At 31.6% G+C, this 14,356-nt stretch overlaps 1 protein-coding gene across 2 annotated transcripts in view; it reads right to left on the reverse strand.

Moving 5' to 3' along the window:
* Src64B (Tyrosine-protein kinase Src64B) overlaps positions 1 to 13,546 on the reverse strand; it is a 47,156-nt gene extending 33,610 nt beyond the window's left edge. The window contains exon 1 of one of the 2 annotated variants that reach the window (XM_088262317.1): positions 13,221 to 13,546. The gene's annotated coding sequence lies outside the window, so the exon portion shown is untranslated. The remainder of the gene's footprint in view (positions 1 to 13,220) is intronic. The other variant, XM_088262329.1, reaches the window with a different exon arrangement.
* Between the last annotated feature and the right edge of the window lie 810 nt (positions 13,547 to 14,356).

Below are 14,356 nucleotides of genomic sequence, written 5' to 3' on the forward strand. Positions count from 1 at the left end.
CGAAATCGCGGTATTGCTAATTCTAACCCACGCAGTTAGTTTTTATAACACGAAATGCTATCGACACGTTTTTCGAAGTCTACAGAAACTTTACTTCATAAGAGAGCGAGAGAAATTCTACGTACATTTTTAAATACAATAATAAAAGTACATACCAAGTTGTTTGAAATTCAGGACATTACTTTTATTTTGTGTATTTTTTGTTCTGTTAAAACGTATAAATTGTATGTTTTTAAATAATGACCATTGATTTTATTTATTTAGGAGGTAAAAAAGTTGGGAAACTGTTAAAAAATCCCTAATATTACACATTCCATAAACTGGCCCCAAAAACTTAAAGGTCATTCAGATTCAATTTAAAGCAATACCATTAGTGATATTTAGTATTCTTATTTTTTGAGGGTTTTTTTTAATGAAATAAATCGCTTAATCTTAGAATTGTGACCACGTTACGTAAAATTGCCAGGATATCCTTTACACATCTATGTACACTCTGAAAATTCATCCGAGGATAACACGTATGAACGGATATCCGATGTCAACACAATAACGACAAATAACGTGTAATACTTATTTCAAAGAACGAAATAAGGCACGTTTAAGGAGGAACAATAACACAATAGAGCAATAATACATGGATTGAGTGTTATATGGAAATTATTCACATCAAAACCAATATGTTTATAAACACGCGTGTAATATATTTACGTATGTGCATAAATTAAATTACACGTATGTTCTATTTATACAATTAAGTGCAACTTCGTGTTTGTGTATGGTAAATAGGAGTAAATATCTGAGAATCATCATAATCTAAAGGTCCAAGTTATTGTAACCGAATATACTGAGATATTTGGGATTTCAATGAAACAAAGGCAAATTCTTAATGCAATGGGGGCAAAGTTGGTGGAAGAGATGTTATAAAGTTTATATCGGTTTATAATATAGAACAAAAGGTACTAAACCTTGAAGTTAACCAATCATAGATGAGCATTGTATTCATTTATCGCGTGTTCAAAGGGATGAACTCGTATTTTACTTGTACCAAATTTATATACCTAACGTTATTGCAATGATCTCTTACACATGTTGTATAAATTACTAATAGTACATAGTAGTTGACTTTATACCCACCATGTATTGATAATCGTTTAACGCGTCATGTTTAGTATGCATATCGGTGTTATCACAATATTATCATTTATCAAACGCTAAACCAAGATAATCCCTAATTATTACACTTTTTATCTGTTGAAAAAAAAAAACAATCGAATGCTTATATTGCAAACATTCAAAGCTGAAAATAAACACATAAAATACGCTCAGTACAATAAATTCATTATAAATGGAGTACTTATATATTCCTCGATGATACTTCACAATATCTATTCTTCGGAGGATTCCACGAATTCGATAAGTGCGTTGACATGTTTCACAATGAAGCAGTAAAAGTTTTATCGTTCCACCGCGAGACGATTTACCTTAGGTACGAGTACGCACCTACCGTCAGAAACATTTAACCGCAGACGAAATGTAAAAATACACCAATAGTTAGAATCCATCCGCGTTTACCGTGGCGTTGAATTGAATTTCACAGGAGGGGGAAAAGCGCCTCCTAATAGACGGGGCGGCGAGTGTGGAGATTGAGAGCTTTTTATTATGTGGCGCGGAAATAAGAAACCCGCTAACCCGATCCGGCGGCCAGCCCACGAGGCGCGGAGACGGTGACCCCCGAGCTGAACTGAGCGCTGAGCAGGATCCTCATAGATTGCGCTTTTACAGCGACTGAGAAACGTCTTTATTGGATTATTTATTGATTCTGCATTAACTTTGTGGTATGAGATGTTCATTGTTTTTAAAAAAATTAAACAGTTGTAATAAACCACTTAATGAGTTTTATTTCATTACACACGACATTATAGTTTCGAAAACTAACAGATGTTTTCATCTACAGGCGAAAATAAAAAAATGTTATGGTGTATAATAAAATAAAACTGAAAACTGGTTTATTACAAGTATTTATTTTTTAATAGTCTTTATTGGGAATTTAAACTATATTGAAGCATCGCATGGTAAAATAATTTTACTTAAAAACAGACATATTTTATAGTTATATTTATAAAATAACCTGAAATTAAATACGAAAACATGGAAAATAATAATATTTTAAACCAAAATACAGCGCAAAAACGGAGCGAAAATAAAACGAAAGATATAAAAATATATTACATATTATTATTATAAATATGTTTATAATTTCTTCTTCTTCTTTTTCTGATTGGTGTAGGCCTTGTGGACTGTTTTCAAGAGGGATTAGCCTCCTGCGATATTGCTTCTGAGCTGTCAATCCAAATGTCAAAGTGTAGAAATACAGTAAAACTTCGTTATAACGGACTTATTGGGGGGAAAGGGTGTTTTTTTTCTAGAATTTTTTTTATCTAGAATTAACCTTTAATGCAATTAAAATATTTTACATTCACAAAATGATAACCATAGGTATAATATGTAATACAATATTATCGCGTGAAATTAAATACGGTATTTTGGAATTCCAGAAATAAGCGTACACAATGATAAATTCTGTTTATATGGTGTAAACAGATTTTTGGAAACTTGCTTTAAACATATGAATTTAAACTCGGGGAGGTGTGAAAACACCATCCGCAGAATGCTTCCCACATCTTTGGTATTTAGTTGGTACCACAAGTGTCGGCTACTATTATATTTTCATACGCTAAAAAAAACATAACAAATAGTCGTTTGTTGTTATATCAGAATCTACCTTGTACAAATAATTATAAACATATTTTATTTATAAGACGACGACCTATTAAAGATTGCATCCTTTACATGTGAGTTTGTGGTGTGTGGAAGCAAATAAGAAATACAAATAAATTAAAATTAAATTAAAAAAAAAATGTATTGAATATTATTTAAATTATATAGGTACATGTGTCAATGTGTTTAGACGTACATATATATGTTTAAATGGAACTGAGTCTAGTTTGACATATCGCTCACTCCTTTCAAGAACGTCATAAATCAAAAAACTTGATTTTTCAGGAGAACGTTTTTAAAGTTTAAAAATATAACACAATGTATTAAAAATAAATGTCAAGCCACTTATTGAATTTTTTACTGTGCAACACATCTTTTTAGGTAAAACCTGAAGGTTTTTTCTCCATTTGAAAAATATTTAAAATATTTAAAAAAATAATGAAACAATACCTTTTCTTCAAAATGCAAAAACAACACTTTCTGCCCTGTAGCGGGTAAATATTAAGTTAAAAATATGCTTCTTTTGCTGGGATATAGTACATTTTCTGGGCATTCTGAAAACATCCACAACTGAAAATTGTCAATTTTCGATTTATGACGTTCTTGAAAGGAGTGAGCGATATGTGCCTTTAGTACGCTAAGAACTTAATTATTAGTCTTATCCGATATGATAAAAATCGTTCAATAGTCGATAATGTTGCAAGTAGGTCAAAAGCTCAATGTTTTAACTGCCTTAGTTGAGTATTTTTGGAGCAACTGATGTGTTTCTCACCGTATTCATATCGTTAATACATAGATACACATACGAAGTCAAATCAATTTGTAGAAATGTAAACTTACATAGATATTGGGTGAATAAACGGTCATTCAAATTTAAGACGAATAGAATCACCTGTAAGCAAACACACACGTACATTACATACGTGAAAGTTCGAACACGTAGATCTCTTTCACAATGACTTGGCGCTTGTTTATGATTTCCAACTTTATTTAATTCATATTAAAAATTAAACATGTGACTTGACATTAGTAAAGAGCACAAGAATTATAAATAATATTTAAAATACAGATGCATTAAGAGTGTGTTCAACTCGATTAATCTGAAGAATGAAAAAAATACAAAACAAAGAGAGCAGAACTAATAAATTGTAAAATAATCGAGTAATTATATATATATATATATATATATATATATATATATATATATATATATATATATATATATATATATATATATATATATTGTACTATGCAGATATATAATGTTGGTGCTGCCCCCATTCATGGTAACACATATAAGGGTGGATTGTGGGGTTGAAACAAGGCCAAACCAAAAATAGACTGTCTCTCTGCTTGCATACTGCATACATAAATGAGTACGGATATATCGTCGCCTTCCTCACCAACTGTCGTATATACAGTTGAGTATATTTTACAAAAGAGCGTTTTTTGTTTTCTCGTATTTAAAATTTCACATGAAATGTAAACTATGTGATAGGGAACGGTTTCATTAGTTTCATTTAATTTTGTTTAACGATGTAGAGCAAGAAAATATTCAACGTTACATATATATATATATTTAAGTATAATTTTTGAACCATTTTTTCCATTGAAAAAAAATTCTTTTCAATAATTAGATCTTGGAGACTAAACACATATTTTATTTCTCTAAATATTTTAAAATATATTTTTATATTTTATTTTTACAGTTGTCTTTAATCATATTCCTATTTTGTTTTGCGGAGACCCACCAAGCCACCTTATGTGACTTGCTGTTGGCGTTATTTTTTTTTAAATTTTATGCTTCATCTAATTTGTAAAAAAAAAAAAAAAAACATATACACACAAGAAGAAAAAACATTTTATAATTCTTAGTATATTTATAAACTTTTGATCACTGACCCATTACATACTTTATTTTACCTTTGCTTCTTATTTTGATTTCCCTTAAGAAATACTAAAAAATGTATCTCACTAACAATACAGTAGTATCAGTTACGTCTGCGAGTGAGATATTATTATGTAACTGGTAAAAAGGACTCCTTACTTAATCATTACATCAGACAAACGATGAAAGATACAGCCATGATATTTACAGCCATTATATAAAGTGAGCATGTGGATGCTTAGAAAATAGAAATAAACGTGTAAAATAACCCAAATTATGCAACTACATAAAAACTCAGTTACGACAGTCAGTGAGGAAGGCGACGATGTATGCATAAAACGTAAAACAAAGGGGCAGAGGACCAGAGTTCGTGCTCCATCACAAATGAGGACGTCGAGGATCTTAAAAATGAGCTGTAAAAAGTTACCTCGGTAAAGGGTGTTGGTAAAATACACTAACATTGATACAACACACTAACTTTTGTGTTGACCCGTTTTTTATCTATTATCACACATTCAAAGTTTCTTTAAAGCTGTTACAGGATTGAATAATAAATAAATTGTACTCCGCGTACGAAATCTTAAACATTGGTATCACTAATGACTTTCTTAATATAACTGGCACATTAAATTTCGACATCATATTACCTACTTTTGGCTAAAAATACACCTACTATACTCTATCAAAATACGGTGATCGTATCGAATAATGAAAATGTTAATATATTTTACTAATTTTATACTAAGAATACTTAATTACGAACAAAATAAAAATGAGAAAATTAAAACTCAACAGCTTGATTTTGAAATATCCGTAATATAAACAAACCGGAGAATGCATTACGTACAACCGAGTGATATTGCTTTATCTGATAACAACTTTTGATTTCGGTCTTCCAGCTGCAATATCATATGTCGAAAGATAGGTTTTATTATATTTGGTTTATAGAGTGGCGTGAGAAGCTAATAGCCTCGCGAGCAGAGAGTATGTACCTAGTAGAGACGCCATGGGAAAGTATTACATATTTCAATGCGGAAACTCGGCTAGCAGGTTAAATCGACAGATTTAATGTCTATCGAGATTGATAGGCATTCCTTGTGGCAAGATGCCAAGCGCGAAAACACCCAAATTATTTACATTTTTTATTTAATAACGATTGTGTTTAAAGTACCTTTATCGCCAATGCACAATGCGGATATTAAATCAATTATTAAGATTACATTCCAAAAAATAATTAAGTAAAGGTACTCTATATACACTAAGAAATCCAGTATCCGGTAATTCGAGGGGGAAATAAGGGAAGTTTTTAAAGGCAAAAAGCCTTTTCTAAATAGGGATAAGAGCGGGCTGGCACGTGCTATTCTAGAAATAAATATTGAGCGTATTTTGAGTAATCCGTGAAGAGGGGTGAACTATTTGCTCACTACATTTACAAGAAAAAAAGAGGGTGACGAGAAAATACAGCAAATGAATGATGTAGGTATTCTCCTCCCCATTCAGATAAACTCTTCGAGGCATTTATAATTTGTCAATATACAACAATAATCAATAATATAGTCCCGAGTAAGAGATTCTAGGTTCAGCGCCCACTCTGCGACAACTTGATTCATTGTTTCAAACACCAGCCACTTTGGTTTACCCGAAAATATTAATATATTGAGAAACTTGTGAATATAATAAAATACATTATTTACGCTGAAAAAAATAAAGGTATTAATTTAAGTGTTTTATCGTGTTGTTTGGTAATATGTATTATAAATACAATGTTAATCATAAAAAAACATTAAAACAGATATTTATAGCAATTTATAATAAATAGCAAGTAAAACGTGATTTTTATTGTACTGTAATATCATTTTAATAAGGGACTCTTACACAAACATTGTCCAGCTCGTTAGCTAGTACCAGTCTGGACATGAATCCCGAATCCCCTAGCCTTTGGTGGTATTCTCATTCTGCTGCCTTCTTCATATAAATAACTCGAAGACGTAAATTAAATTCGCCCACCGAGTACCAGCACTAACCAGGCGGTGCCCAACACACTCGGCTGCACTTTAGAATAACTAGGATCGTGGGATGAAGTAATATTTCGAAGAAACTACAACATTGCGCTACTAAATATAAACACGAATTAGGAAAAATTCTAGGATTCACCTAGCTTACTAGAATAACCAATATGAAAATTAAAAACATAGTTTCGATAATGGGGCTCAATAAACATGACGTTTCTTATCTTAATTTACTTTGATTATTATGCATACAGTTATACAACCTGCTTTCATTATTTATAAATTCATTAAAAAACAAAACAAAGCATAAAAGAGCTATTCATAAATGGATGATTGAAATGGGTATATTTGAAATAGATCGCAACATTCGGCAATGTCGTATTTCACTGCATGTCAGAAACGATTTTCTTCCATTTTTTTTTAAATATAAACAAGTACTATAAAATGTGGTCTCAGCACGGAAAAACTTATAAGGGCACATTTTTGTAATATGTAATTATGTGTATGATGAAAAAAAACACAATACAATACGCACTTACATATTTAATAGCAACCCATGTTGTGCATTGTATGTAAGTAATTCGACTCACATTCAGATTTAAGTGGAAAAGCAGGACGCGAAGGAAGTCCGTGTATTTCCATAAGGAGTGACAAAAGAATTGCAAATTTCATATGCAAATTAAAGCAGAGCCTTAGAATAAAGTTACGCGTCAGATTTTCAGCTTCACTGTTGATTGTGGATGTTACAAGATACGAATGCGAATTAGCCTGACGCGGCGGATGTACTTTTTTTAAACAAAAAGTCGGATGTTGTAATAGAGACAAGGACACCCGTGCCCTGTTCTTGGTTCTGTAGTGTTAAGTTAATCTTATCATATTTGAACAGGCTTTGCGGTTTACTGAGATACCTACACAAAGTACTACAATATGAAACAGTAAATACATATTACAAAGGAAGTAGCTTTTCTTGGAAAACCGAAAATACGTTTTACAAACTCTCTTAAAAACATCGTTTTTTTTTCGTCTTCAATTATATAATAATAATAATAATAAAACCCTTATCCGCACCCCAATGGTGCATAGGGCACTGCGTCATATAAACCCAGTGTTATCTTGATCGTTTACACAAGGAAAGGTGATCAGCCCTCCGCTTCAGGTACCAGTCCAGGGTAATATTGAATAAATATTACAGTGAAAAAATCACTTATACTTATTTATTTTACCCCACTTGGGAATCGAACCCGGGACCTCCAGAACGGTAGCCGAGCGTGCTGACCATTACACTACGGAGGCGGACGTACTATATATTATCAATTATATCACACATAATAATATAATATATAGTACACCATTTTATGAAATAAAGCATTAGATTACAGGAAAGTTCTATTTTTCTCCCTAAAAATATTGGTCGGATGGATGTTATTTTTCGGTGAAATTAAAAATAGAGTATTAATCCTTTACTCCGGTCTTATTATCTGATGCAAATTTTACCGGTTTTCATCTAATTAATAAAATTTAGTAATATTTCATTTGTATGACACTACTGATTGTTATAATTCAGTATAATATCTTACAATATCATCTATTTGTCATATTATTTTTTAATTTGTCAGATTTGTGAACAAGTATTTGGACACACTCAAAATGTTGTCATTTATCTGTAATTAAATTTAAATGAGTGGTGCGGTAAATATTTGTTTATTTGTCCAGCCTTTCGAAGGAATCAAAATAAAGACGAGAGAAATATAAAGTGTATAAAACCACCTTGATACTTTGGACGGAGCCTGTAAGCCTCGGTAGAAAAGGTAGTTGGAGGTTTCGTGTATGAGCTGCTTTACAAGAACCTTTTAAAACCGCTTGACATCATTAGCCGAAAGCTTCTCGACTTCCACTCTGACCTTATTCCGTTCCTTGTTCAGAGTCAAAAGTGAAACACCTCGGGGCTGCTAGAATTAAAGGAAACCCACTCACTTCGCCTACCTGTTCATCGGCACAAAGAAGGTTAACGAGCGCGGCTTAGATATGAGGAGAAAGATATTGGAAAGATTATTGTCCGATATATTTTGTTGTACACGATGGAATTGAATAAGAAAGATGGACTGTGAGTTGTAAAGACCAAACTAATTTCTAATAATAGCCTAGTTACCGCTAAAAGACCTAATCACGAACAATTCACTTGACGCAAAACGTTTCATCGCTAAACGGTTAAGCTTATCGAATTCAGCGTACTGCTATTGTGAATTGTGAACTACATATATAGATAAAAGACAATAGAATGAGCAAACAATGTGTGCATGAAATATTTTTCTAATTTAAGACACATGGCATGAAAAAAGTTTACGATGAAAAAAAAAGGATGATAAAGAAACGACACGTAGTACTTGCTCGTAGATGGATGTTTGAAAATTTCTTATACACACATATTATGCACACGGTACATAAGCACCATTTGGGTGCAGATAGCGGTGAAATAATATCATTAACCGTGTTCATTAATTCAACCGTTTTTGATGATAAATGCAAATTTCGCGTAATTAAAGAAAAATACCTCCAAATAGGGTACAACCCAGACCAGAATTCGTGAACACAGGTTTGGGCACACTAGCCGTTTACCGAAAATTCGCATTATGGTTTTTTTTAAAATAAAAAACAACAAACTCTACGTTATAAAAAAGTAATTATTGCCTAACTACGTGTCATATCATGGAATGTAAACGCTTTAATTTAACTGACTAAGTACCTAGGAAGAAAAATAAATAAGAAAGACAGATAATAATAAGAATGTATGCATCTATCTGCGTAAATAAATAACATTTTAACAAAACGTGCTCGTATGAGCAAACATACATATGTAAGTCGAACCAATAACAGCCATAGCGAACCGACCATGACGGGGAGACGTTGTAGGACGTCTGAAGCAGATCAATCAACATGACTTGTATCATGATAATAATAGTACCTACATATTATTATATATCAGTGTGCCGTATTAGCGTTAACAATATTCTATCTATTGGAACATACTTTAGATTAAGTTGTTTCAGGAAATTTAATAGAAAACAAGTGATCAATTCTATTGAGCCTGCTAGCATTATAGGTTTATTGGTACTGCCAACTGGAGGTGCGAATTCGACTGCTCATTTTCGTAACCAAAATGATTTGTTGCAAAAAACACGCAATGAAAATGTCCGGTTAGAGATTTAATCGCGAAATAAATCCCATTATTAGTCACCCCGTTCCTTTGCAGTTTTAAGATGATCATAATTCTGAGAAGAGGTCCCAGAATCCAGAACCTGTGATACATATATCAGGGAAAGTTCTTCTGACGTGGCTGCCTAAAAATACACACTGCCAATCTCCAGTCTCCGGCTCATTATCTTTATCGACCGTGATATATCACTGAACCGATAGGTAAAACTAAATTGTATGTAAAAAAATGTTGTCAAACGCAAAGCGTAAATGACAAATTACTAAGCAATTCGATTGCTATTTTAATAATCCAAATTTGAACAAAAAAAACAAAGGTAAGTACATATCTAGTTTCAGTAGCAGCAAAATCGATTAAACTCTCTTTTAGTCTCCTAAATCATTAAGTATAACTCCCCAGTGGTGTAATAATAGTACGATAGAACAACTTAAACACACAACAATTACTATGTATGGTAATTTTGGTCTTAGTGTACACATGTTTCATATTTACCTACGTGCTACATCGTGTAATATTACAATACTTATAGCTTATTATGTTCTACTTTTTTCCCTATGCTTTTTAAGTGTTAATATTTGTATTACTACGTTTCCCACAATTTTATAAAATTGGCTTACGACGTAAATAATAAATAAATACAAAAATGATATTACAAAACTACGTGGTACCTACGACATACCATTATACGGGAATTTATTAGACAAACATGGTTATCAAAACTCCTGGAGCTATACCATGTATACTCTGAGGATTTCCAAAACTCATTCGGTACGCAACATTCGCTTTGAAGTATGACAATACTCATTACCTGTTCACACCTCTCTTTTGCCTTCGAATTTATAATAATACTTGTAAGTAAATATATTTTCCTAAACACGTAATAATAACGTCTACCTGGGATGACTAGAATAGATAAATATGTGCTAAAAAGATATTCTTATAAAATTGCGTTGTTACAGAAGGTGAGATGAAACACAAAGAAAACGCTCTTACGTCCTTCTGAGAATACTTCCTTTGGTGGCAACCTCAAGGCGCTAGCGGCGAGCGGCGGGCGGTCAGGTGAGTCAAAGGAGTCTACAGGAGGGTGGACCGGTCCTTAGGGGAAGAGAGGAACGGCAAGGTTTGTGAATGGAACTAAGAAAGCACTCCTATTTTTATGAAAATTAAATAAAAAAGGATATATCATCTTGTGTATTAAACGTGCAGATATTTAACACACCGTAGTTGTGCTGGGCCACATTTTACTGGGACGCCATCGGGACATTTTGACAAAATATACAAAGGATATTTTGCTTAAATTTGTTTAAATTCAAGACCAAAAAGAATTTTGCCGATGCGTACTGTCTATAACGGTGATAAGGCTCGACGTAGCGGAACAAATGACAATCCTAAGATAATCAAACATATAGAAGTTGATAACCATGTTTTTTTTGTATTATGTATTTATTATTAACGTGTCATTAGGATGATGAAACGATGAATCATTTTTCGCGCGGATTAAAACATTGATTCTTAGGCTCTTTGGTGTTTAATCTATATTATTATTATCTATAAAAAAATCAATATGCGAATAAAATATTTATAACAATTGTGTGCTATCCTTGTTTTATTTATTTCTGTAAATTATAGACTTCATTACTTCGCAAAAAATCTCATATAGAAATGTTTTCTTTCACGCACAACTCTCATTACTTAATGATGTTTTTTAAATGCTAACATATGCTTTAAGCATTATTTATCATTTTCCACTCTAAAAATTGATATATTTTAAAATTATCAGTACGTATTTTTTTTTAATAAAAAGTTATTGTTTAATGGAAATAAAAAGTTAATGTTACATACAAATAGTTTTGCGTATTCTTAATTCAGTACTCAAATGTAAAATGTACTTGTATGTATGTTTTGGACTAATATAGCACCGTGAGAACTATAAGGTCGTAACTGAAAATAACATTATTTTGAGATTGAATATTTGAAAATTGCGTAGCCAATTAACGATTTATGGCATTAACCTTAGAATACTAAATTATCGTAAAATTACGACAGCAAAATGATGATTCCTGGAAAAAAAAACAATGTGTCACATCGTTCCCCCTGCTACATCGTGCCTTCCTTGTGTACCTTTATTTTTACCATTATTACGTGATCTCTTAAACCCGAATGTTACTATTACTTCTAATATAATAATAAATTTGATTATATTATTTATTCTTGTTTTATATCTGTCATATTTTTTTTACGAATGTTTAGTAACAACGTCACTCGTAGGATAATTTGGTAATCTAGGTTTAAGCAGAAGTAGATTACTATTGCTTTCGAGTATCAATTAAAGCTATAAGTATATAATTATTTTTATCTATAAGTATGGTTTTAATTTTCATTATTTTTCTCCCATCGAACTACAATCATGAGTCTTTCTTTGCAGTTTTCACTGTGCGATATTCAGTTGTAAAAATCAAGTAAGGTGAAATGAAATACAACCTAAAAATTAAATTAAACAAAAGAAAAAACATCACAATGCCAAATGTACGAGTAAAAGAAGTGCCGAGGTGGAAAAGTTGGTATTTTGCAAATTCCGATATTTTCTTGATTATGCGATTTTTTTCTATAAGGTTCTACTTTGGGATGCAAAATCTACTAAATTACTTTTAACAATACGAAAACCTTTTATATATTTTTTTATATCTGTACATATTTGAACTACATGCTGTTTTTTCCCCATTTCAAAAGGTATAAAAATGACATTGTTTTAAATTACTGCATTAACCCTTGGTAGTTATTTGTATAGCACATAAATACGTTACTCCATTTCTATCTATTAATATTTTTTTTAACATTTTATTATAAATATGAAGTACAATATACTGAATTCACCGGGCAATAAAAAACAATAATAATGAAATATATTATTTCATTAATACGTTTATAAATATGTACATAGTTTATGTAAAGAACTTATCAAAAATGAATTAGAATGTTATCATAAATTATATAAAGAAATTATCAATACGTCCTTTTAAGTTTCGGATAAAATAATGAGAATAATTTTGGACGTCAGATTTTTTTTATTGAATAATAATGAAAGAAAAACAGTGAAAAATATTAAAACATCATTTTTTATTTCTAATTACTAATCATGTGCACTTTTTTTAAACACACGTAATATAAAAAAGGTTTTTCATTTAATATTTTGATCGATAATGCAGATTCGTAAATTTCTTTCGGGAAAATAAGCAACAATAAAAATACAACATATAAAATGAGCGCCTTAACGAAATAATAAAAAATCGTGAAATATTCAATTAATTAAAGCAAATTGTTAATCTAAACTTACCGTGAAATTGAAGAGCGGACAAATGATTGTTGATTGACAATATTATAACGGTACAACAGCTGTATGAACTTCAGAGCTTCCCATAAACACTATTTTGATCAATTATAACACAATATATAAAAATAAATAACTCTAACAACTTTGAAATGCAAACATTTTCACATATAGATGCACAAATCACTATAAAGTCTTATAATTGCACGTTTTTCTTTCAAAAAAAAAAAAAAAACAAGTAACTAACGCAACCGATCACTCCATAAACGACAAGAAACGCCGGACGGGAGCACCAGCAGCCATTTGCAACATTTGCATCACAGACTAAAAATGTTTTCATTTGTTGCAGATGAATGCGCATGCGTGTTGATGTGAGCCCATAGATAAACATCTGTAGCTCCCGCATAAGCTTATAATACACGTATGTTTTCTGCCGGCGGTTTCCTCTTTCGGAATTTCAAATACTTACAAAACAAATCCAGAATAAAACCTAAAAACCTAAAAAAATCAGGTATGTCAAATTGGCGGGTATGTATGAAGAGATGCATGAACGTGGAAGGGGCGAAGAATGTTTGCAAAGACAGAGTGGTGCGGCGTTCTATTCTCTCTGCCTACCCTACTGTGATGGTTAGTTAGTTAGTTAGTTAGTAAATATGTTTGCGAAGTGAATAAGTTTATTTTGTTTTTATGTTAAGTTTATTTCATTTTCATGAAAACATACCAGTGTTCTAAAATGTTGCATTTGGTCATACACGCATGTCAGCTGTCCAAATTTAAAACACAGTAAGGGACACTTTTTTGTAGTAGGTTTTTTTTTGCATTTTTGGACTAAGTAGAGTCTACTTAGTCCATAAATGCAAAAAAAAACTACTACAAAAAAATGTCCTTTACTGTGTTCTAAATTTGGACAGCCGAAGTGTAACTTCGGAAGATTTTACTCTATTGGAATTCAGAATACCATGTGAAGTCCACATAAAAATTACATATCGTTCGAACAGACAAAAATCCACTTTAATTTTTTGCATTCGGAATTCTGAAAGAGTAAGAGGGTTGCGGATGTACTGTTGCCTAAAGTACATCGTTACATTGTTATTTTTCCAAATACCTACCTATTGCTTATTTAATCATTTTCATTGTATAGG

This window comes from Brachycentrus maculatus, unplaced genomic scaffold, assembly GCF_059751285.1.
Source record: "Brachycentrus maculatus isolate JH-2025_06_01 unplaced genomic scaffold, ASM5975128v1 h1tg000011l, whole genome shotgun sequence".
NCBI classification, from domain to species: Eukaryota; Metazoa; Arthropoda; class Insecta; order Trichoptera; family Brachycentridae; genus Brachycentrus; species Brachycentrus maculatus.